The sequence below is a fragment of the Bos indicus x Bos taurus genome, chromosome 8 (genome assembly GCF_003369695.1).
Source record: "Bos indicus x Bos taurus breed Angus x Brahman F1 hybrid chromosome 8, Bos_hybrid_MaternalHap_v2.0, whole genome shotgun sequence".
Classification (NCBI taxonomy): Eukaryota; Metazoa; Chordata; class Mammalia; order Artiodactyla; family Bovidae; genus Bos; species Bos indicus x Bos taurus.
Window position 1 is genome coordinate 42879935 of NC_040083.1, and position 25608 is coordinate 42905542.

General features: G+C 38.4%; 1 pseudogene; it reads right to left on the minus strand.

Annotated features, from left to right (window-relative positions):
* Positions 1-22499: 22499 nt before the first annotated feature.
* LOC113897435 lies at positions 22500-24249 on the minus strand (annotated as a pseudogene).
* Between the last annotated feature and the right edge of the window lie 1359 nt (positions 24250-25608).

The window sequence follows — 25608 nt, forward strand, 5'->3', positions numbered from 1 at the left end:
AATGGAGGATAGCAAACAATCCTCCCTTCTTCTTCTCCCTTGGCCGCAAGTCTCCACCCAAAATAAACTGTTAGAGCCATGAGAAATTTTTTATTAAACAAACAAAAAAACAAACAAAACCAAAAAATCCAAAAAGACCGTGACCACAGAACTGTGACTAATATTGGAATTTAGCAAGAAGTCAGCTCTGGTTTCATGAGGCTACACTAAGAATTTGGGAACACTTTGCTAGTAAAGCTCATGATGAATGACTCTAGGAAGAAAGAGCGGCAATTTCTAATGTCATCTTTTTCGGGATCAATTTCATGCTGCTGGTAATGGGGAATGACATGAAGGCATGTAGCAGACCGTCTCCTTGACTGACAAAGATAAGCTACTATCATATCAGTCCTGGCATCAGAGAGCTTCTGGTCTGTAACTTAAATTTGATTCAGAAAGGGGGAGGTTTCAGGAGAGTATAATAAATCATTCCATTTTCCCTACGTTTAGATTAAGCCCATCAACTCTCCCAAGAGGTTAACCAACGTACACTTAGCAAGAAAAAGAAACTCAATCCTGTGTGCTTCAGCCAATTCACTTTTAGTAATCTTTTTCTTCACATAATTTCAGCTTTCAGTAAATTTACAAGGATGATACAAGCAATTCCTACATATCTATTACCCAGATTCAACAACCACTTACACTTCCTTCAGTTTGCTTTATCATTTGCTTGCTTGTGCTCCTCGTGTCTGTGTGCACGTCCAGGTGAATGTGCCTAATGTCTTAAGCCCTTTGAAAGAACGTCGCATACCTCTACCGCTAAATACTTCAGCGTGCATTTCCTAAGAACACTGATTTACTCAACTACAGTACAAGCACAAAAATAGATAAAACTGTCATATTAATATTATCTAGCCCACACATAATAATCAAATTTTGCAATTGCTCCAATATCCATTAGATCTTTTTTCCCTCAGTCCAATATCCAATACAGGATCATTCATTGCATTTTGTTGTCTTGTTTCTTTTAATATGGAAAAAGTTAAGTTCCATAGTTTTTCTGCATATTTCACAACCTCAGCACTTTTAAAAGTACAAGTCAATTATTTTATAGATTAATCCTAAACTTAAGGTTGTTACTTCATTCAAAATCAGACTTTTTTTTTTTGCCTGAATACCTCAGAAGTATTACTGGAAAAAAATGAGAAGACTCTTGAGCCCAAGAAGAGTTTTCAAAAAAACTCTTGAAAACCAGTTATCTCATTTTCACTCCTACCACCCTGAATGAAAATATCTCCTAACATACAGAGCATGGATGTGTTCCTCAGCAGGGTATTTCTTTAGTGATGAAGCCAAATTTATAAATTAATAACTTTTCTGGACCTGGCTTGACAAATTTAAAAACCAAGTTTAAAGACAATCAAACTGATTCTAAATAATTGGATTTCAAATAAATCCCAATGATATTTAAAAGAATACAAAAAATAAGCATCTAACAGTGTGAAATTTAGAATTTTTTCATCGAACCAGAAATTATCAATCATATAAAGAAGCTAGAAAATATGATCCACACCAGGAGAAAGAAAAATCAATAGAAATAGACCCAGAAATGACACAGATGATAGAACAGTCATATAAGGGTTTTTAAACAGAGTAATGAAAGATATAAAAAAGCCCCAAATTAATATTGACTCTTTGGAAAAGACTCTGATGCTGGGAGGGATTGGGAGCAGGAGGAGAAGGGGATGACAGAGGATGAGATGGTTGGATGGCATCACCGACTCGATGGACGTGAGTTTGAGTGAACTCCGGGAGATGGTGATGGAGAGGGAGGCCTGGCGTGCTGCGATTCATGGGGTTTCAAAGAGTCGGACATAACTGAGCAACTGAACTGAACTGAACTGAACATGAAAAATACAATATATGAATAGAATAAGTAACATCATATTAGACTTGTAGAAGAAAAAGCTGGTGAACCAGAAGACACAGCAATAGAAACTATCCACAGTGAAACAGAGATTAAATAGACTGAAGTGATGAACAGATCATCCATAAGTCTATGGATCAATATCATACATTCTAGAGTATGTTTAATTGGAGCCTCCAAAGAAAGCTAGGGTGGGGAGGAAAAAAATACTTTTAAAAATAATGAGGGACTTCTCTAGTAGCCCAGTGGTTAAGAATCCTCCTGCCAATGCAGGGAACATGGTTCAATCCCTGGAGTGGGAACTAAGATCCAAAAAGTCATGAGGGATCTGAGTCCGTGTGCCATAACTACTGAGCCCGTGAGCCACATATTAAAGCCAGCACCCCCTAGAACCTGCTCTGCAACAGGAGAAGCCACCACAAGGAGAAGCCTGAGCACTGCAGCTAGAGAGTAGCCTCTGCTCACCACAATTAGAGAAAGCCTAAATGTAGCCACAAACACACAATGCAGTCAAAACAAATAAATAAATAATTTTTAAATGGCATTTTTTTCAAATTTGAACAAAATAATAAAACATCCAAAATAGTCAACAAACCCCAAGCAGAAGAAACATGAAGAAATTATCAATAAGGCAAATCATAACCAAATTTTTGAAAACACACAATAAAGAGAATTTTTAATGCAGGCAGAGAAACAAAGACAATACGGAAAGGAGGGTTCATATTAGAAGCAATGGAAGTAATAAGAGAATGTAATGACTTCTTTAAAAATAACTATCAATCAGGAAATCTATACCCAGTGAAAATTTTTTAAAATCAAAGACAGAATGAAGACATTTTTTAATGTAAACAAGCTGAGATGAGTTACCACCAGAAGAACAGCACTATTAGAGTCACTAAGGAAGATCTCAGGCATAAGTAAATGATACCAGATGGAAATTTGGATCTAAACACAAAAGAAAGTTATCAGGAAACAGCAAATATACAGGTAATTTTAAAAGACATTTTTTCTCATTGTTTTAATTTCCTGAAAAGACAAATACTCAGAGTAATAATAAAACTAATAATGAGATTTATAATATGTAGAAATGCAATCAGTGACAAAAATAGTATCTATAACTTTAACTTTCCAAGAGAAAGTTAAATAGAAATACAGATTTTATATGAAGTGATATAATATGTTCAGCAAGGGAGGAATATAAAATCTCTAAATAAAGCACTAAAAAGCAATGCCAAAATATCAAACACAGATAACAAGCCAACAAAGGAGATGGAGTTATACAAATACTCAATTTATAAAAAAAAAAAAAAGGAAAACTTACAAAAAAAGATGGTGCAAATAGCAGAAGCAAGACAGCAGATTTAAACATAATCATATTGATAATAATATCACATTAAAAGTAAGTGTTCTACAAAAAGCACAGATTCTCAGATTGTAAAAAAGAAATACCTAGTTTTAAGCTGTCTACATTAAACCCACTTTATTTATTTTTTAAAAATTTATTTTATTTTTAAACTTTACAATATTGTATTAGTTTTGCCAAATATTGAAATGAATCCACCACAGGCATACATGTGTTCCCCATCCTGAACCCTCCTCCCTCCTCCCTCCCCATACCATCCCTCTGGGTCGTCCCAGTGCACCAGCCCCAAGCATCCAGTATCATGCATCGAACCTGGATTGGCGACTCCTTTCATACATGATATTGTACGTGTTTCAATGCCATTCTCCCAAATCTTCCCACCCTCTCCCTCTCCCACAGAGTCCATAAGACTGATCTATACATCAGTGTCTCTTTTGCTGTCTCGTATAAAAGCTATATATGACAAACCCACAGCCAACATTATCCTCAATGGTGAAAAATTGAAAGCATTTCCTCTAAAGTCAGGAACAAGACAAGGGTGCCCACTTTCACCATTACTATTCAACATAGTTTTGGAAGTTTTGGCCACAGCAATCAGAGCAGAAAAAGAAATAAAAGGAATCCAAATTGGAAAAGAAGAAGTAACACTCTCACTGTTTGCAGATGACATGATCCTCTACATAGAAAACCCTAAAGACTCCACCAGAAAATTACTAGAACTAATCAATGATTATAGTAAAGTTGCAGGATATAAAATCAACACACAGAAATCCCTTGCATTCCTATACACTAATAATGAGAAAACAGAAAGAGAAATTAAGGAAACAATTCCATTCACCATTGCAATGGAAAGAATAAAATACTTAGGAGTATATCTACCTAAAGAAACTAAAGACCTATATATAGAAAACTATAAAACACTGGTGAAAGAAATCAAAGAGGACACTAATAGATGGAGAAATATACCATGTTCATGGATTGGAAGAATCAATATAGTGAAAATGAGTATACTACCCAAAGCAATTTATAGATTCAACGCAATCCCTATCAAGCTACCAATGGTATTCTTCACAGAGCTAGAACAAATAATTTCACAATTTGTATGGAAATACAAAAAACCTCGAATAGCCAAAGCGATCTTGAGAAAGAAAAATGGAACTGGAGGAATCAACCTACCTGACTTTAGGCTCTACTACAAAGCCACAGTTATCAAGACAGTATGGTACTGGCACAAAGACAGAAATATAGATCAATGGAACAAAATAGAAAGCCCAGAGATAAATCCACGCACATATGGACACCTTATCTTTGACAAAGGAGGCAAGAATATACAATGGATTAAAGACAATCTCTTTAACAAGTGGTGCTGGGAAAACTAGTCAACCATTTGTAAAAGAATGAAACTAGAACACTTTCTAACACCATACACAAAAATAAACTCAAAATGGATTAAAGATCTAAATGTAAGACCAGAAACTATAAAACTCCTAGAGGAGAACATAGGCAAAACACTCTCCGACATACATCACAGCAGGATCCTCTATGACCCACCTCCCAGAATATTGGAAATAAACCCACTTTAATATAAAGCCACTTTAATATAAAACATCAAAAGTAAAAGAATGGAAAGAGATATACTATATAACCACAAATCAAACAAAAGATGACACAGCTATATTAATATCAAGATTTTTAAAGCAAATATTACCAGGAATAGAGAAGATCATTTCATAATGAAAAAGATATCACTTTAATAAGAGGACATAATCTTAAAAGTTTATACACTTAATAACAATTTTAAAATATAGTAAGTCAATAACTAGTAGAATTGAAAGGTAAAAGAGACAAAAAAGTTTACAGTTGAAGAACCAACACTCTGACTTAATAACTGATAGAAAAAGTAGAAAATCAGTATGGATATAAAGGACTTGAAAAACATAATCAAAGTAATGTTTATTGAACAATGGATGCAATATATATTATGTTCAAGTGCACACAGAAGATTTACCAAAATAGACCATATTCTGGGTCATAAACCAAGCATCAGTAAATTTAAAAGGACTTAATAATACAAAGTATATTGTCTTATCAGGACACAATCAAAAGTCAATAAAAGAAATGTGCATGAAATACCTTCAATTATTTAAAAATTAAATGATACATTTCTAAATAACTCATGGCTCAATGAAGAAATTAAAATTGTAAAATATTTGAATGTCATAAAAATGCACACACAGCATACCAAATTTGTGAGACACAGCAAAGTATTTTTTAATATTTCAATTTTTTAGTTTATTATTAATTGGAGGATAATTGCTTTACCATAATGTGTTGGTTTTTGCCATACATCAACATGAATCAGCCATAGGTATACATATGTCCACTCCCCTCTTGACCTACACTCCCACCTCCCACCCCCATTTCATGTCTCTAGGTTGTCACAGAGCACCGGGTTTGAGCTCCCTGAGTCATAAATCAAATTCCCACTGGTTACCTATTTCACATATGGTAGTACATATGTTTCAATGTCACTCTCTCAATGTGTCCTACCCTCTTATGACTAATAAACACATGAGAAGATGCTCACCTTCACTCATTGTTAGAGAAATGAAAATCAAAACTACAATGAGGTACCACCTCATACTAGTCAGAATGTTGTTGTTGTTCAGTGGCTCAGTCATGTCTGACTCTTTGCCACCCCACAGACTGCAGCACTCCAGGCTTCCCTGTCCTTCACCATCTCCTGGAGTTTGCTCAAACTCATGTCCATTGAGTCAGTGATGCCATCCAACCATCTCATCCTCTGACATCCCCTTCTCCTCTTGCCTTCAATCTTTCCCAGCATCAGGATCTTTTCCAATGAGTCAGTTCTTTGTATCAGGTGGCCAAAGTACTGGACCTTCAGCTTCAGCTTCAGCATCAGTCCTTCTAATGAATATTCAGGGTTGATTTCCCTTAGCATTGACTGGTTGGATCTCCTTGCAGTCCAAGGGACTCTCAAGAGTCTTCTCCAGCACCACATCTCAAAAGCATCAATTGTTCAGCATTTAGCCTTCTTTATGGTCCAACTCTCACATCCGTACATGACCACTGGAAAAACCATAGCTTTCATTACACAGGCCTTTGTCAGCAAAGTAAGGTTTCTGCTTTTTTAAAATATACTATCTAGGTTTGTCATTGCTTTTCCTTAAAAGAGCAAGCATCTTTTGATTTCATGGCTGCAGTCAGCACCCAGTGATTTTGGAGCCCAAGAAAATAAAGCCTGTCACTGTTTCCATTGTTTCCCTATCTATTCACCATGAAGTGATGAGATCAGATGCCATGATATTAGTTTTTTGAATATTGAGTTTTAAGTCAGCTTTTTCACTCTTCTCTTTCACTTTCATCAAGAGGCTTTTTAGTTCCTCTTCACTTTCTGCCATAAGGGTGGTGTCATCTGCCTATCTGAGGTTATTGATATTTCTCCCGGCAATCTTGATTCCAGCTTGTGCTTCATCCAGCCTGGCATTTTGCATGACGTACTCTGCATAGAAGTTAAATAAGCAGGGTGACAATATACAGCCTTGACGTAGTCCTTTCCCAACTTGGAACCAGTTCATTGTTCCATGTCCAGTCCTAATAGTTGCTTCTTGACCTGCATACAGGTTTCTCAAGAGGCACATAAAGTGGTCTGGTATTCCCATCTCCTGAAAAATTTTCCACAGTTTGTTGTGATCCACATAGTCAAAGGCTTTAGCATAGTAAATGAAGCAGAAGTAGATGTTTTTCTGGAATTCTCTTGCTCTTTCTATGATCCAACAGATGTTAGCAATTTGATCTCTGGTTCCTCTGTTTTTTTCTAAATCCAGCTTGTACATCTGGAAGTTCTTGGTTCATGTACTATTGAAGCCTAGCTAGTCAGAATGGCCATCATTAGAAAATCCACAAAGAATAAATGCCGGAGAGAGTGTAGAAAAAAGAGAATCCTCTTGCCCTATTGGTGGGAATGTAAATTGATACAGCCACTATGGAGAACAGTATAGAAATTCCTTCAAAAACTAGGAATAAAACTACCATATGACCCAACAATCCCACTATTGGAGATATATCCTGAGGAAACTGCAATTGAAAAAGACACGTGTACCCCAGTGTTCACTGCAGCACTATTTACAATAGCTAAGACATGGAAGCAACCTAGATGCCCACTGATACATGAATGGATAAAGAAGCTATGGTACATATATACAAAGGAATATTACTCAGCCATAAAATGGAATGCATTTGAATCAGTTCTAATGAAGTGAGTGAACCTAGAGCCTATTATACAGAGTGAAGTAAGTCAGAAAGAGAAAAAAAAATATTGTGTATTATTACACATATATGGAATCTAGAAAGTACTGATGAACCTAAGTGCAGGGCAGTAATGGAGACCAGACAGACAGAACAGGCTTGTGTAACACAGTGTTAATAAGTTTTATAGCATCAAAAGCCTTGACTTGAAAGGAAGAAATATTATGTCAATTACTTACACTTTCACATTAAGAAACAAGATAAAATGGAGAAGGTTAAACCCAAAGTAAGCAGGAAGAATGAAATTTTTTAAAAAGAAAAGCAGAAATCAATGAAACATAATACAAAATGAAGTAGATAACAAATGAAATTAAAAGCTAGTTCTAAGATTGATGAGATGGATAAACCTCTAGTAAGCTGATAAGGAAGAATAGAGAGAAGATACAAATTAAAAATGTCAGGAACTAGAGAAAAGACATCACTAGAGATCCTACATATCTTAAAATTTTAAAAAGAAGATACTGTACAGAAATTTTATGAAAAGAATTTCAACAACATGATAAAAAAGAAAAATTCCTTGAACCATACAAACTACCAAAGCTCAACACAAAACAAATTTGAAAAGCTTTGTGTCTATTAAAGAAATTGATTTAATAACTTATAAACTTTCCAAGAAGAAAACTCTTTGCACAGATGGCTTCACTAGAAAATTATTTAAAACATTAGGAAACAATGCAAATTATATTCAAAATATCCTAGAAAATACAATAGGAAGGAACACGTTTCAGTCCATTGATGAGACCACATTGCCTTGACACCAAAACCAAAGAAAGAATTTACAAGAAAACAACAGAACACCATCCCTCATGAATGTGAAAGTCATTCATGTGTGACTCTTTGCGACCAAATGTTAAACCCACTTTGAATTATTGAGATGAATTCAATTTTCTAAGTATTTGTTAAAGATTCTCCAGGCCAGAATACTGGAGGGGGTAGCCTTTCCCTTCTCTAGGGGATCTTCCCAACCTAGGGATCGAACCCAGGTCTCCCACTTTGCAGGCAGATTCTTTACCAGCTGAGCCAGAAGAGAAGCCCAAGGATACTGAAGTGAGTAGCCTTTCCCTTCTCCAGCAGATCTTCCTGACCCAGGAAGTGAACTGGGGTCTCCTGCATTGCAGGTGGATTCTTTACTAACTGAGCTATCAGGGAAGCCCATCCCTCATGAATATATATATATATATATATATATATATATATATATATATATGTGTATATATATATATGTATATATATATATATGTATGTATATGTGTATATATAAATCTTTAACAAATACTTAGCAATTGACTCCTCTCAATAATTCAAAGTGGGTTTGACATTCGGAAATCATCAATGATGTAATTTCTCATCTAAGAATCTTAAAATGAAAATTTAAGTTTTATCAACTTTCTCAATCTGATAGATAAACCTACAGTTAACACTACACTAAATGGATAAAGATTGAATACTATCCTTCTAAGATGAAGAACAAGGCAAGGATCCTGCTTTAATTATTTATATTCAACATTGTGATATAAATCATGGCCAGAGAAATAAGGTAAGATAATAATAAATGAAAGAACGAATAAGAGAAATAGGTATTGGAAAGGAAGAATTCAAACTGTTCTTGTTCAGAGTACATGTTCATCTATGCTGAAAATCCTAAGGTAAGGGTTAGTCCCTCAGTCGTTTGGACTCTTTGCAACTCCATGAACTACAGACTGCCAGGCTCCTCAGTCCACGGGATTCTCCAGGCAGGAATACTGGAGTGGGTTGCCATTTCCTCCTCCAGGGGATCTTCCCAACCCAGGGATTGAACCTGGGTCTCCCACATTGCAGGCAGATTCCTTACCATCTGCACCACCAGGGAAGCTAAGGAATTTCCAAAAACACAACAAGAAAAAAATAAATGAGTTTATCAAGATTATAGTATACTAGATCAACACATAAAAGTCAATTATATTTCCATATATTTGCCACAGATTATCAGAATTTGAAATTTTAAAATTACAATTTACAGTAATATCAAACATGAAGTAAACAGAAATATAGTTTAAAAACTACGTGAAAGTCATATTCACTGAGAACTGTAAGATGTTGCTAAGACAAATTAAAGAAGACAAATGTAGAGCTGTATCATTTTTATGATCAGAAGATTTTGTATTTTCAGAATGTCTGTTTTCTCCAAATTGTCTATAGATTCAATGCATTCATAAACAAAACATCAACTGACTTCTTTGTAAAAATTGGGAGGCCAATGCTAAAATTTATATATAGACTCAAGGAATTCAGAATAGACAAACTAATTTTGAAAAGGATAGACAAAACTGAAAGACTCACACTATGTGATTTCAATACCTATTGTAAAGCTACAGTAAGTAAGACAACTTGGTATTGGCATAATGACATATAGATCAATGAACAAGAAAAGTCCATCCATCTATCTATCTATTAATAATTGACATTAGACAAATATGCCAGAATAATTCAACTGGAAAAGGACTTTTTCAACAAGTTCATTGGAGTGATTATACCTCCCTATTTAAAAAGTTCTCATTGACTTTCATCTTATACAAGAGTTCAAAATCAATCACTGATATAAATAAAAGAACTAAAACTAGATATTGCCATTCCCTTCTCCAGGAGATCTTCCCACAGTTCAGTTCAGTTCAGTCGCTCAGTCGTGTCCGGCTCTTTGTGATCCCATGAATTGCAGCACACCAGGCCTCCCTGTCCATCACCAACACCCAGAGTTCTCTCAAACTCACGTCCATCGAGTCAGTGATGCCATCCAGCCATCTCATCCTCTGTTGTCCCCTTCTTCTCCTGCCCCCAATCCCTCCCAGCATCAGTCTTTTCCAATGAGTCAACTCTTCGCATGAGGTGGCCAAAGTACTGGAGTTTCAGCTTTAGCATCATTCCTTCCAAAGAAATCCAAGGGCTGGTCTCCTTTAGAATGGACTGGTTGGATCTCCTTGCAGTCCAAGGGACTCTCAAGAGTCTTCTCCAACACCACAGTTTAAAAGCATCAATTCTTTGGCGCTCAGCTTTCTTCACAGTCCAACTCTCACATCCATACATGACCACTGGAAAAACCATAGCCTTGACTAGACAGACCTTTGTTGGCAAAGTAATGTCTCTGCTTTTCAATATGCTATCTAGGTTGGTCATAACTTTCCTTCCAAGGAGTAAGCGTCTTTTAATTTCATGGCTGCAGTCACCATCCGCAGTGATTTTGGAGCCCCCAAAAATAAAGTCTGCCACTGTTTCCACTGTTTCCCCATCTATTTCCCATGAAGTCATTTAGGGAAAGGTAAATAAAAATACATTGCAATGAAACACAAACGATGTTTAGACACTAAAAAATGGCTAAAATTAAAGAAATTGACAATACTAAGTATTGTGAGGGAGGTGGAGCAACTAAAAGTTTTCTACACTAGTGATGAAGATGAATAACATGACAAGCACTTTGGAAAGCAGTTTGACAGTTTCTGATAAATTTAAGCATACACTTACCATAAAACTTAGCAATTACACATTGAGGTATTCAAGAGAAATGTAAATATATGGTCACATAGAGGTCACACATTGTATATGAATGTGCAGAGCTTTTAGTACCAACTTCCCAAACCTGGAACAAAGTCAAATAAATGTCCATCACTTGAGAATGCATAAACAAATTGTGGTGTAGCAATAAAATGGGATTTTCTAATCATTAGTAAAAAGGTACTAACTAATGATCACACCATGATTATCTGGGTCATGAAGATCTTTTCTATACAGTTCTTCTGTGTATTCTTGCCACCTCTTCTTAATATCTTCTGTTTCTGTTAGATCCATACCATTTCTGTCCTTTATTGTGCCCATCTTTGCATGAAATGTTACCTTGGTATCTCTAATTCTCTTGAAGAGCTCTCTAGTCTTTCCCATTCTATTGTTTTCCTTGATTTCTTTGCACTGATCACTGAGGAAGGCTTTCTTTTTTTTTTAATAATTTTATTCATTTTAATTGGAGGCTAATTACTTTACAATATTGTAGTGGTTTTGCCATACATTGCCATGAATCAGCCACAGGTGTACATGTGTTCCCCATCCTGAACCCCCCTCCCACCTCCCTCCCCATACCATCCTTCTGGGTCATCCCAGTGCACCAGCCCTGAGCATCCTGTATCATGCATCGAACCTGGACTGGTGATCCATTTCACATATGATAATACACCTATTTCAATGCCATTCTCCCAAATCATCCCACCCTTGCCCTCTCCCACAGAGTCCAAAAGACTGTTCTATACGTCTGTGTCTCTTCTGCTGTCTCCCATATAGGGTTATTGTTACTATCTTTCTAAATTCCATATATATGTGTTCAGTTCAGTTCAGTTGCTCAGTCGTGTCCGGCTCTTTGCGACCCCATGAATCGCAGCAGGCCAGGCTACCCTGTCCATCACCATCTCCCGGAGTTCACTCAGACTCATGTCCATTGAGTCAGTGATGCCATCCAGCCATCTCACCCTCTGTCGTCCCCTTCTCCTCCTGCCCCCAATCCCTCCCAGAATAAGGGTCTTCTCCAATGAGTCAACTCTTCGCATGAGGTGGCCAAAGTACTGGAGTTTCAGCTTTAGCATCATTCCCTCCAAAGAAATCCCAGGGCTGATCTCCTTTAGAATGGACTGGTTGGATCTCCTTGCAGTCCAAGGGACTCTCAAGAGTCTTCTCCAACACCACAGTTCAAAAGCATCAATTCTTCAGCACTCAGCTTTCTTCACAGTCGAACTCTCACATCCGTACATGACTACTGGAAAAACCATAGCCTTGACTAGATGGACCTTTGTTGGCAAAGTAATGTCTCTGCTTTTCAATATGCTATCTAGGTTGGTCATAACTTTTCTTCCAAGGAGTAAGTGTCTTTTAATTTCATGGCTGCAGTCACCATCTGCAGTGATTTTGGAGCCCAAAAAAATAAAGTCTGACACTGTTTCCACTGTTTCCCCATCCGTTTTCCATGAAGTGATGGGACCAGATGCCATGATCTTTGTTTTCTGAATGTTGAGCTTTAAGCCAACTTCTTCACTCTCCACTTTCACTTTCATCAAGAGGCTTTTTAGTTCCTCTTCACTTTCTGCCATAAGGGTGGTGTCATCTGCATATCTGAGGTTATTGATATTTCTCCTGGCAATCTTGATTCCAGCTTGTGCTTCTTCTAGCCCAGCGTTTCTCATGATGTACTCTGCATATAAGATCAAACCCAGGTCTCCCGCACTGATTGCAGAGTCTTTACCAGCTGAGCCACCAGGGAAGCACATATATGTGTTAGTATACTGTATTGATGTTTTTCTTTCTGGCTTACTTCACTCTGTATAATAGGCTCCAGTTTCATCCACCTCATTAGAACTGATTCAAATGTATTCTTTTTAATGGCTTAGTAATATTCCATTGTGTAAATGTACCACAGCTTCCTTATCTATTCGTCTACTGCTGGACATCTAAGTTGCTTGAGGAAGGCTTTCTTATTTTTCTTTGCTATTCTTTGGAATTCTTCATTCAAATGGGTATATCTTTCCTTTTCTCCTTTGCTTTTTGCTTCTCTTCTTTTCACAGCTGTTTGTAAGCCTTTCTCAGACAGCCATTTTGCTTTTTTGCATCTCTTTTTCTTGGGGATGGTCTCTTGATCCCTGTCTCCTGTACAATGTCATGAACCTCTGTCCATAGTTCATCAGGCACTCTCAGATCTAGTCCCTTAAATCTATTTCTAACTTATATTGCATAATCATTAGAGATTTGATTTAGTTTGGTCTAGTGGTTTTCCCTACTTTCTTTAAGTCTGAATTTGGTAATAAGGAGTTCATGATCTGAGCCACAGTCAGCTCCAGGTCTTGTTTTTGCTGACTATATAGAGTTTCTACATCTTTGGCTTCAAAGAACATAATCAATCTGATTTTGGTGTTGGCCATCTGGTGATATCCATGTGTAGAGTCTTCTCTTGTGTTGTTGGAAAAGGGTGTTTGCTATGACCAGTGCGTTCTTTGGTGAAACTCTATTAGCCTTTGCCCTGCTTCATTCTGTACTCCAAGGCCAAATTTATCTGTTACTCCAGGCATTTCTTGACTTCCTACTTTTGCATTCCAGTCTAGATGTTTAGCGGAGAAGGCAATGGCACCCCACTCCAGTACTCTTGCCTGGAAAATCCCATGGGCAGCGGAGCCTGGTAGGCTGAAATCCATGGGGTTGCTAAGAGTTGGACATGGCTGAGCAACTTCACTTTCACTTTTCACTTTCATGCATTGGAAAAGGAAATGGCAACCCACTCCAGTACTCTTGCCTGGAGAATCCCAGGGATGCAGGAGCCTGGTTGGCTTCCATCTATGGGATTGCACAGAGTTGGACACAACTGAAGCAACTTAACAGCAGCAGCAGCTAGATGTTTAGACCCTGTTATAAATTCAAAAACTATTTTCACATGCTGCTAAATAGAATAGTTGAGATAACATTGCAGTTCAAAATACAATTCAAAACTTCATGTCACAGGCAAAAGTAATCTTCAACTATTTTTTCTAAAATTGTATTAAAGGTGCTGTATAACACAGGGAGCCCAGCCTGGCACTCTGTGATGACCTAGAGGGGTGGGAATGGGGGAGGGGAGAGAGGCTCAAGGGGGAGGTAATATATGTATAATCATGTCTGATTTGCATTGGTGTATGGCAGAAATCAACACAATATTGTAAAGCAATTTTCCTCCAATTAAGAAATAAATTTTAAAAAGAATAAGTAAAAGACAAACAAACAAAAAAACTGCATTAGAGTTGGACCATAAGGAAGGCTGAGCACTGAAGAATGATGCTTTTGAACTGTGGTGCTGAAGGAAACTCTTGAGAGTCTCTTGGACAGCAAGAACATCAAACTAGTCAATCCTAAAGGAAATTAACCCTGAATATTCATTGGAAGGACTGCTGCTGAAGCTGAGGATCCAATACTTTGGCCACCTGATGCAAAAAGCCAACTCACTGAAAAAGACCCTGATGCTGAAAAGACTGAGGTCAAGAGGAGAAGCTGGTGACAGAAGACAAGATGGTTGGATGGCATCACGAACTTAATGGACTTGAATTTGAGCAAACTGGGAGGTAAGAGGACAGGGAAGTCTGGTGTGCTGCAGGTCATGGGTTTGCAAAGAGTCAGATGTGACTTAGCAACTGAACAACAACAACAGGGCTGTCTGAGCTACTTTAAAAAGGGAGAAGAAAGGAACTAAGAGTTTGAGTTAAAACTATATGTTAACTTCTTTCAATGTATTTGTCACCTCATTTACTACTCACAAGAACTCAAAATTATACTGAGCTATTAATGTTGCCTTAAGATATCAAGCAGCTAGAGATATGGAAGTGATTCAAGTTTAAGTCTATTTGACTCCTAATCTTTATATCCAGCCCTGACTTTCCATATCCAGGAAATGGAGTGTTATTACAAGGTTATATAAGATCTAACAGGCAATCTGCATTTAGAAATTTTCTGAATGCCCCCCACGTAAAGATGAGTTTTTTTTTTTTTTTTTGCATTCCATCTGCCAAGCATTGTGCTGGGCACTTGGTCACGTCTCATTTAAGCCTTTTAACAAGCCAGTGGACTGAGCATTTTACTATAGCCATTTTGCAAATGAAGAAAGGTTCATAGGTTTTTATCTGACACTAAATTCTGAATTCTTTCTACACCAAGGACTGTTCACTTTCATAAATGACTTTCAGTAGATTTAGGGTCTGTAATTTTCCATTAGAACCAGTAACCACTTGCCCTGATTATAAGTCAAATACTTAGAAGTCATGTGTATACCCAACGTGATATTCCTTCACACTGATCCTATCTGACACAGATAACCAACCTTGCCCATGTTCCCAACCTCCCTCCGCTTCTAATTATGCCTCATATCTCTCCTTCAATTATTTCCCATCATTGCAAGTCTTTACTTACTAGTCTTTTCTTTAGTGTAGAAAATCAGGCTTCTGCAAAGCATGGCTCTTGCCATATTTATAATATAACCAGCCCCTCCTTCTTTTTCTCTTGAATGCTTTCCATTGAACATCAGTTTTATTATAGCTGATAATTCTACACCACAGGTTTAATTTCCTAATCCTCTGAATTTTCTTTTACTCAGTTCCTGGGCTTCTGCAGGTGGATAACAGTGGTATTCCATTTTATGCTGTGGCTAAATTCTAAAGTCAGGGCATAAGAAAATAATTTGAATAATATCAGATTTTCTCTTGAAAAATTCTTAGAAAAGGGTCACATTACAAACAAATGCACCATTTTCCAGGGAATCTGTCACAATTAACTTCGGAAAATAATTTACTATTTCTTTGGCTAAGTTGTAGTTACTTGTACTACTGGGGCATTTAATATGAAAATGCATATCTGTACATTTAATACTTAGAATTACATTCAATACAGCAAGATGTTCTAAGACAGTTACATAGGACTAGAGATCACCTGAGACTGTAGGGATTTCTCTCTTATCTCATGCTCATTGAGTAGAATGGTGACTGAAATAACTTGTAATTATTATTTTTTATTCCTTGTCTCCCTCTCTCCCTTACCCTAGTAGTTGAGTCTGCACACATTAATTGCATTTATGGTGCAATGGCACTGCACAGAGCTATAAAAAGCATACTATGGTGAGTGTGCAGCCCACAGTTTAGGTTTTTTGGATGACCAGCATGATTCTCTTGCCCCAGTCTGGGGAGCAACTGTCCAAATGTGAGATCATTATGTCTAGGACTTACAGGCTAACCATTACATCACTCTGTCCTTTCCACACTCTGAGAGAAGAGTGAGTGACATCACCAACTCATGGATAAAGTCTTGATCTCCATGGGGTGTGATCTGGGGTAGGGCAACTGTCTCAGTTTCTTCATCCATAAAGCAGAGCCAATAGGAGGTAAATAAGTTTACTTATTTTGGTCAGATACAAAGACATCTATTTTTAATATCTGTTTACATTTTACTCACTTTCTTCCTAACTTCTGCATCTTGAAAACATCATATTTTTTCAAAATCCTATTCCCTCTTAATGTTTACAGTTTTCTTTCCTTTGAAGGCAGTTTAATCCATGTGTTTCTGATTGGTTTTCTCTTGAAACATTAGTGTATTTTTTTCCTAAGAGGTTACAGGATCCAAGAAGCCTTAAAATACACTTCCACAGAAGGCTTCTTCTGCTTGGTGTGCCATTTTTGAAACCTGGAAATTATACTTTGCCAAATATAAATTAACTCAGACACCAAAATTTTGAGTTCAAGTTGAAATTTCATATCCATGAATTTTAAACAGCTTCTAAACTTGGCACAATCTAGTCTATATTTGGCCCTTTTAGCCATTGGCTAAAGAAGACAGTTCCTTGACTAAATGAATTTTGACATCTAAATAAAACAAATAGGCTAAAGAAAGGCAGCTAATGATAAAACATTACATGTCATCATGTGACAAAGGGGAAGATCCAAAGTCCGTCTCAGAAGTTTGGGACAACCATGGGTGTTATTTAAGAAGCTCACAGCCACTTGCTTTTTTCCCAGAAACCAAATACTTGAATTTCAGAGGATTTATCTAAGCCCTTTGTCAAATGTTCCTGATCATAAAATTCCAGAAAATGGGGCTGAGAGAAACATAATTTCATTAGATGCAATCCCTGTATGCTGTTGTAGAGTACTGTAATTCTTATGTTGATTATATGTTGATTATATCACCCTGCTTAGTTTTCTGGAATTTCAGCAGTGAACCCACAGTAGCTGTGCAAAGGAGAAAATTCTTAATAATTGTCTTTTCCTATGTTCTTCTCTGTCCATGGGATTCTCCGGGCAAGAATAGTGCAGTGGGTTGCCGTGCCCTCCTCCAGGGTATCTCAATCCAGGAATCGAACCTACATCTCCGGCATTGCAGGCAGGTTTTTACCCACTGAGCCACCTGGAAAGCCCATTAGCACACTAAGTCCTCCCAAACCTTGTTTCCATTAGCTCATGGTATCAGAATGTGGAGAAGCAAACCTACAGATCTGTCTCCTGACAACCTTAAGTCATGCAACTGCACACAAGCCTCCTGAAAGCATGGTTTCTCCAGCCCTGCAGAGCCCCTTAAACTGCTGCTGTAAGTGACACAGAGCAGTAAGCAAGGACACTAGTATAAAGACAAACACTAATTGAATAGTGTCAGAGCAGCATTTCACATACTCCCATCAAGCACAGGATATGAAATAAGTGAAGAACAGAACCAGCAGAAATCGTGTCCTAGAGCAGGGCAGAGTCTTTGCCTATAGTCTTAAGCAAAATAACCTTTTGTGGTTGTATCAGACAGACTGTTTGGTTGTGATCACTTTCATGATCCACTCTTCCCAACAAGCAAGACTTGCTGGTACAAAACAGCAAGGAAACTGATGTAGTTCTGAGTCAAGCTAAATCACTAGGAGTGCTATGTCAATTTCCCTTAGCTATAATATTCCCAAGTCCACCATTCCAACAATTTCAAAGCCCTTGATCTCATCTGAAAAGTATAGAAGCTAAACCAATAGGTGTGAAAAACAGATGCAGCATTTTCTACCTCAGGCACTCAACAGAGCAGAGCTTCCTTCTGAGAACTTAGGACAGTCTGCCCTTCCACTGCCTTGTGATAGAAAACTAGTGTCTCTCGTCAAACACCAACCCTTCAAATAGGAAGTAATGTCTGAATGCTTTGAAGTTTTGAAAGCAATAAATGAAGAGACTAGGAAAAAAAACCTAGATAGCATATTAAAAAGCAGAGACATTACTTTGCCAACAAAGGTCTGTCTAGTCGAGGCTATGGTTTTTCCAGTGGTCATGTATGGATGTGAGAGTTGGACTGTGAAGAAAGCTGAGCACCGAAGAATTGATGCTTTTGAACTGTGGTGTTGGAGAAGACTCTTGAGAGTCCCTTGGACTGCAAGGAGATGCAACCAGTCCATCCTAAAGGAGATCAGCCCTGGGATTTCTTTGGAAGGACTGATGCTAAAGCTGAAACTTCAGTACTTTGGCCACCTCACGTAAACAGTTGACTCATTGGGAAAGACTCTGATGCTGGGAGGGATTGGGGGCAGGAGGAGAAGGGGACCACAGAGGATGAGATGGCTGGATGGCATCACCTATTCGATGGACATGAGTCTGAGTAAACTCCAGGAGTTGGTCATGGACAGGGAGGCCTGGAGTGCAGCAATTCATGGGGTCACAAAGAGTTGGACATGACTGAGTGATTGAACTGAACTGAGGGGGAAAAAAAAAACACCAACCCCTCCTACTTTTCTCCTCCTACTGCTCCTGGTACACTTCTTACTCCTCATCTTATGATTAAATCATACTTGACTATTTGACATTTCTTCAAATGCACCATGAGTTTTCACCACTTGAATGCTTTTCCGTGTCTCTCTGTCTATTTAATCCCTTAGCTCGCTCAGTCACTCAGTCATGTCCAACTCTTTGTAACACCATGAACTGCAGCACGCCAGGCCTCCCTGTCTATCACCAACTCCCGGAGTTCACTCAAACTCATGCCCATCAAGTAGGTGATGCCATCCAGCCATCTCATCCTCTGTCATCCCCTTCTCCTCCTGCCCCCAATCCCTCCCAGCATCAGAGTCTTTTCCAATGAGTCAACTCTTCGCATGAGGTGGCCAAAGTATTGGAGTTTCAGCTTCAGCATCATTCTTTCCAAAGGACACCCAGGGCAGATCTCCTTTAGAATGGACTGGTTGGATCTCCTTGCAGTCCAAGAGACTCTCAAGAGTCTTCTCCAACACCACAGTTCAAAAGCATCAATTCTTCGGTGCTCAGCTTTCTTCACAGTCCAACTCTCACATCCATACATGACCACTGGAAAAACCATAGCCTTGACTAGACAGACCTTTGTTGGCAAAGTAATGTCTCTGCTTTTCAATATGCTATCTAGGTTGCTCATAACTTTTCTGTTCAACATAGTAGCCAGTAATTTTATATGCAACATGTGAAATAGGATACTCTGACTAAAGAACTAAATTTTAAATTTTACTTCATTTTAATTACTTTTAATTTAAATAGCCAATGTGGATACTGGTTTGCCTACATGAGTATATTGCTTAGAGATCATTCGAACTACCAACCCCCTGAAATTGGTCTGAGTAGACTATTTGGGAACTAGACAGTTAGCAAGTAGAAAATGTAACTGTGATGATGGGTATCCTTGCTCAATAAGATACAAGAAATCAGAAAGCCCCAAAAGTTGTCTGAGTGTCATTAAAAAATCTCTAAATGTATACATTCAAAGCAAGGGAAAAATTTTCAGAGTCGGTGCTATATGAATTTGCTTTCAGTGCAGTTCAGTTCAGTTACTCAGTCGTGTCCAACTCTTTGTGACCCCATGAATTGCAGCACACCAGGTCTCCCTGTCCATCACCAACTCCCAGAGTTCACCCAAACTCATATCCATCGAGTCGGGGATGCCTTAGGATTCAGAAAGTCAAGGTTAATTGTTATCATCTACAAGGAGTCCCCAACCTGATAAACTTGAAAAAATAGCTTTATTTTACCTGCTGAGAAATATATTTCCAATTCCTTTAAAACTTTAAATGCCTCTGCCATCTCATCACCTTTCCTGAAAATATACTGCCCTTCAAAATAGTGGGGACCTAGTCCTTTAAGAACTACAAGTTCAAGTGACCAATGAGGCATGTGCACTTAAGCTTAGCTTAGTTGAAGGCATTTGCTATGCTGCTAGCCTAGTGAGGGACCATGTGATGATAAGCTGAACATGGAGGGGTCAGACAAAACAGGAAGGTGTTGATGGATGGTGAGAAAGCAGTGGATCAAGGAATCTGCGGGTCTCCCTAGTCAAAGAGCTGTGGCAAAGGAAAATGAGAGCAAGTAAGCTGAAAGTATAGCAAGTGGTATATGGAGTAACCGGATGTTGAAACTGAGACTTCAGAATTGGAGCAGTCACTAGTGATGACAAGGTCCAAGATGAAATTTGGCTGCAATGTGGTGGAAAATGATATGTAGTTGGAAATGAGGAAGTAAAAGAATGAGAGGCCAGGGTGTTAGATGGGTCATCTGTTGTATATGCTGAAGACATGAAAAATGATGATAGAATTAGGGCCAGGAGCCAAAGTTTTCAGGGAACTATGGGTGGGTGTGGGGTGACATAAGTGCAGTGACATAAATATTGCCCAGTCGTGTCCACCTCTTTGCAAGCCCATGGACTGTAGCCTTCCAGACTTTTCTGTCCAGGGGATTCCCCAGGCAAGAATACTGGAGTAGGTTTCCATTTCCTTCTCCAGGGGCTCTTCCTGGCCCAAGGATAGAACCCAGGGGTTGTGCACTGCAGGCAGATTGTTTACTGTCTGAGCTACCAGAGGTAAATAAGACAGGTTAATAGCTGGCACAGCCAGACTATGTCCCTCCAACTCTATTTACAAGCTTCCTTCTGGGGAAAAGCTGGAGTCAGAACATAAGATCAGCTTGTGCTGAGACCTCTTCCAGTTAAGAGCCTCTGCCTAACTTAGTTCATCCAAGGTCAGGGCCACTTCCTGTGTTAGCCACTGAACACAACTGAACCTCCTAGGCTATCCCAGTCCACCAAAGGTATCCATCCTGAGTGCCTGGAACTGGGGACCTATAACCCTCTCCTTTTGAGCGAGACTCTGAGAAGGACTTTTAGTAGTCAGGGCTCTCCAGGAAAACAGGGAACACAGCCAATAGGTGGGTGTGTATATGTAAAGGCTTCCAAGGTGGCTCAGTGGTAAAGAATTTGCCTTCCAATGCAGAAGACGTGGGTTCAATCCCTGAATGGGGAAGATCCCCTAGAGAAGGAAATGGCAACCCATTCCAGTATTCTTGCCTGGGAAATCCCATGGACAGAGGAGCCTGGTGGGCTACAGTCCATGGGTTCACAAAGAGTCAGATACAACTGAGCACACACACGTGTTTGGGAGCAGGAGGAACTGTTATTTCGAGAAACTGACAAGTCCTGAAAATCTATAGGGTAGGCTCACAAGCTAAAGATCCAGGGAAGAGTTGAAGCTGCAGTTCAAGTCTGAAACCAGTCAGCTGGCAAAATTTCCTCTTCCTCAGAGGAGGTCAGTCTTTTTCCTAAGGCTTTCATCTGTTTGGATGAGGCCCACCCTCATTATAGAGAGCAATCTGCTTTACTCAAAGTCTACTGATTTAAAGGTTAATCTCATCTTAAAGCATACCTTCACAGAAACATGGAAGACTGAGAGTGGGAAATGATACAATGTATGTAGGATTTTACCTTAAATATGTACAACTTCAAACAATGTTTGCTAACTCAGAAGATATCATTACTTCTGAGTTATCTCCAGGCAAAATGGACCAATCCCTTGCATGAAACTATGAAAGAATATTCTGTAATGCTTTCTAGTCTTGCCTTTTTATGGAGTTAATACTTCTTTCCCATCTTACTTTCTCAATGGAACTGTACTTTCTCATTACCTGTCCTAATCTCTGCTTTTATTTCATGAAAATTAAGTGCACTTTTGCCTTCAAAGAGTATGCTCATCCACTAGGAGACACAGACAGGTAATTTACATATCTTTAAAGGAGGGTCAAGTGAAATACTTGTTAACTCAGGACCTCCCACGTCTCTGTTTTTAGAAAGTTTCTACTGAACTCTCATGAGTGCAGAAGACGTTAGCTACCCCTAAACTTACGAGTACTACTACATGGATTACAGGCATAAGTCAGAGATACTGTGGGCTTAGCTCCAGATCACTGCAATAAAGAAATACCACAGGAAAGGAATTCATATGAATTTTTTGGTTTCCCAGTGCATATAAAAGTTATGTTCATGCTATACTATAGGCTACTATATGTGCAAAAGCATTTTGTCTAAAAAAATACATACCTTATTTTAAAATACTTATTATTGCTAAAAAAAAAAATGCAAATGCTAACCATCATCAGAGCCTTCAGTGAGCTGTACTCTTTCTGCTGGTGGAGAGTCTTGCCTCAGTATTGAGTGCTGCTGACCAAGGGTGATGGTTCCTAAAGCTTAGGGTGGTTATGGCAATTTCTTAAAATAAGACAATAATGAAGTTTGCCTTATCATTTGACTCGTCCTTTCATGAATAATTTTCTGTAGCAGGCATGCTACACTGGTTGACAGCATTTTACTTACAGTAGAACTTCTTTAAAAATTGAAGTCAATCTTTTCAAACCCTGCTGCTACTTAACCAACTAAGTTTATGTAATATTCTAAACCCTTTCCTTTAATTTCAACAATACTCATAGCATCTTCACCAGCAGTAGGTTCCATGTAAAGAAACCATTTTCTTTGCTCATCCATAAGAAAGAACTCTTCATTTGTTACAGTTTTATAATGAGATCGTAGCAATTCAGTCACATCTTTCGCCTCTGCTTCTAATTCTAGTTCTCTTGCTGTTTTCACCATATCGTCAGTTATTTCCTCCACTGAAGTCTTGAACCCCTCAAAGTCAGGCATGAAGACTGAAATCATCTTCCAAACTCCTATTAATGTTGACATTTTTACCTCTTCCCAGTGAACCACAAATGTTCTTAATGCATCTGGAATGGTATATCCTATCCAGAGATTTTCAACTGACTTTTTCCAGATCCATTAGAGGAAGCACCATGTATGGCAGCAATAGTCTTACAAATATATTTCTTAAATAAGAAGACTTGGAAGTTGGAATTTGTCTTTAATGCATGGGCTATAGCAATGGATGCTGTGTTGCAGGCATGGCAATGGCATGAATTCTCATTGTATATCTCCATTAGAACTCTTAGGTGACCAAGTATATTGTCAATGAACAGTCATCATATTTTGAAAGCAATCTTTTTTTCTGAGCAGTAGGTCTCAACAGTTGGCTTAAAATATTCAATAAGCCATGTTATAAACAGATGTTCTGTCATTCAGGCTTTGTTGTTCCATTTACAGAGCATAGGCAGAATAGATTGAGCACAATTCTTAAGGGCCACAGGGTTTTCAGAAGGGTAAATGAGCAACTCAACTTCAAGTCATCAGATGCATTAGACCCTAATAAGAGAGTCAGCCTGTCCTTCAAGGATTTGAAGCCAGACATTGACTTCACCTGTCTAGTTATAAATGTCCTAGGTGGCAGCTTTTCCAATAGAGGGCTGTTACAGCTACAATGAAAATCTGTTATGTACTGTAGTCTCCTACATGAATTATCTTGCCTAGATTTTCTGGAAAGCTTGCTGAAGCTTCTATATCATCACTTGCTGCTTCAGCTAGCAATTTTATGTTATAGAGATAGCTTCTTTTCTTAAATCTCAAGTACCAACCTCTGCCAGCTTCAAACCTTTATTCAACAGCTTCCCTAACTCTCTCAGCCTTCAGATAATTGAAGATAGGGTCCGTCTCTGGATTAGTCTTTGGCTTCCCAGGATATTGTAATTAGCTTGATTTTTGATCCAGATTTCTCCGTATCAGCAATACGGCTGTTTTGCTTTCTTATCCTTTCTATGTTTATGTTTAATTTCCTTCAAAAACTTTAGGTTTGAATTTGCACCTTGGTTAACTGTTTGGGGTGAGGGGCCTAGTGTTCAGCCTCTCCTGGCTTTTGCATGCCTTCTTCACTAAGCTTAATCATTTCTGGCCTTTGATTTAAAGTGAAAGATGTGTAACTCCTTCTTTGACCTGAAAACTTAAAGATCATTTTAGAATGAGTTGACCCAATTATAATATGGCTGTGTCTCAGGAAATGGGTAGGCCCAAAGAGAGGGAGAGAGATGGCGGGTCGGCTGGCAGTTGGAGCAGGCAAAATACAAAAACCTTTATAAAGTAAGTCAACAATGGTACACGGATGAAGTCTATGGCACCCTAAATCAATTACAATAGAAAATCTAAGATCACCAATCACAAATCACCATGACCAACATCACAACAATGAAAAGGTTTGGAAATGTTGTAAGAATTACCAAGATACAATGCAGAAACACAAAGTGATCAAAAGCTTTTGAAACAACAATGTACCTATACCTATAGACTTCACTGAGGCAAAGGTTGCCATGGACCTTCTTTTTGTTAAAAAAAAATGCAGTGTCTATGAAGTGAACTGCAATAAAACAAGGTATGCCTGCATATCTTTTCGACTAGAGGCAAACTGGTTATTGTTTTGGCAGAAGTCTATTACAATGCAAAGCACCTAGCATAGAGTAGCACCGTTTATTCCTGTGCTGGAGATGAATACTTGCAAACAAATTCCTAGACAGTGATCATCTCTGCCTAAGAACTATGTGGTATCTGCCGCCTGAGTCGCAGTGGAGCTGCTATTAAAAAATGTGACTTTATTGTCTGACTCCTGGACTTATCAAAGTGCTTTCAGTGGAGACTTTAGAGAACTCAAAGTAAAATAAAAGACCATCCCCTTCCATCCCAGAAATGTTCCCATTAATGTTGCTCAGATAATTCTGCATGTACTGAGTAGTGTTTCATCCTCCAGTGTTAGACAAATTAGGAGGACAACTAACCACACAAGGAGCCTGCCTTACGAAGAAATGGTCTAACTTTGATTGACAGAGCAAGCTCAACCTGGAGTGGAAAAGTGAACAGCATATGCAGACCATCTGGAAATAAAGGAAGGGAAGTATACCTTTGGGAACCAAGGGCTGAAAATAACAGGAAGCTGAAGTGGCCATGGAAGTATGAGGACATAGGCAAGTTCAACTGAACCTCAAAAATGTGTGGATGGAAAACTGGTTAGGTGCACTGGATATGCAGTCAAATTCTTTTCATCCCACATCCTGAAGAGAATCTTAGTTTAAAAAGAATATATAAATGTGTACTATTCTGGAAATGCGAAATGCTCTCAATATGGAAACAAGTCATTTTGCCAAAATCTACCTCACTTCTGCCAACCTTGCCTTTTCTTCACTTATCTCTAATACCGCAACTTCACTAAGAGTAAAGCTTTGAGTAAGAATAAAATTTATGAGACTTCCTCTACTCAACGAAGTTCAACAATTCCACTTAGACAAATTGTTAATTGATGTGTCACTTTCAAATTCTGTCATCT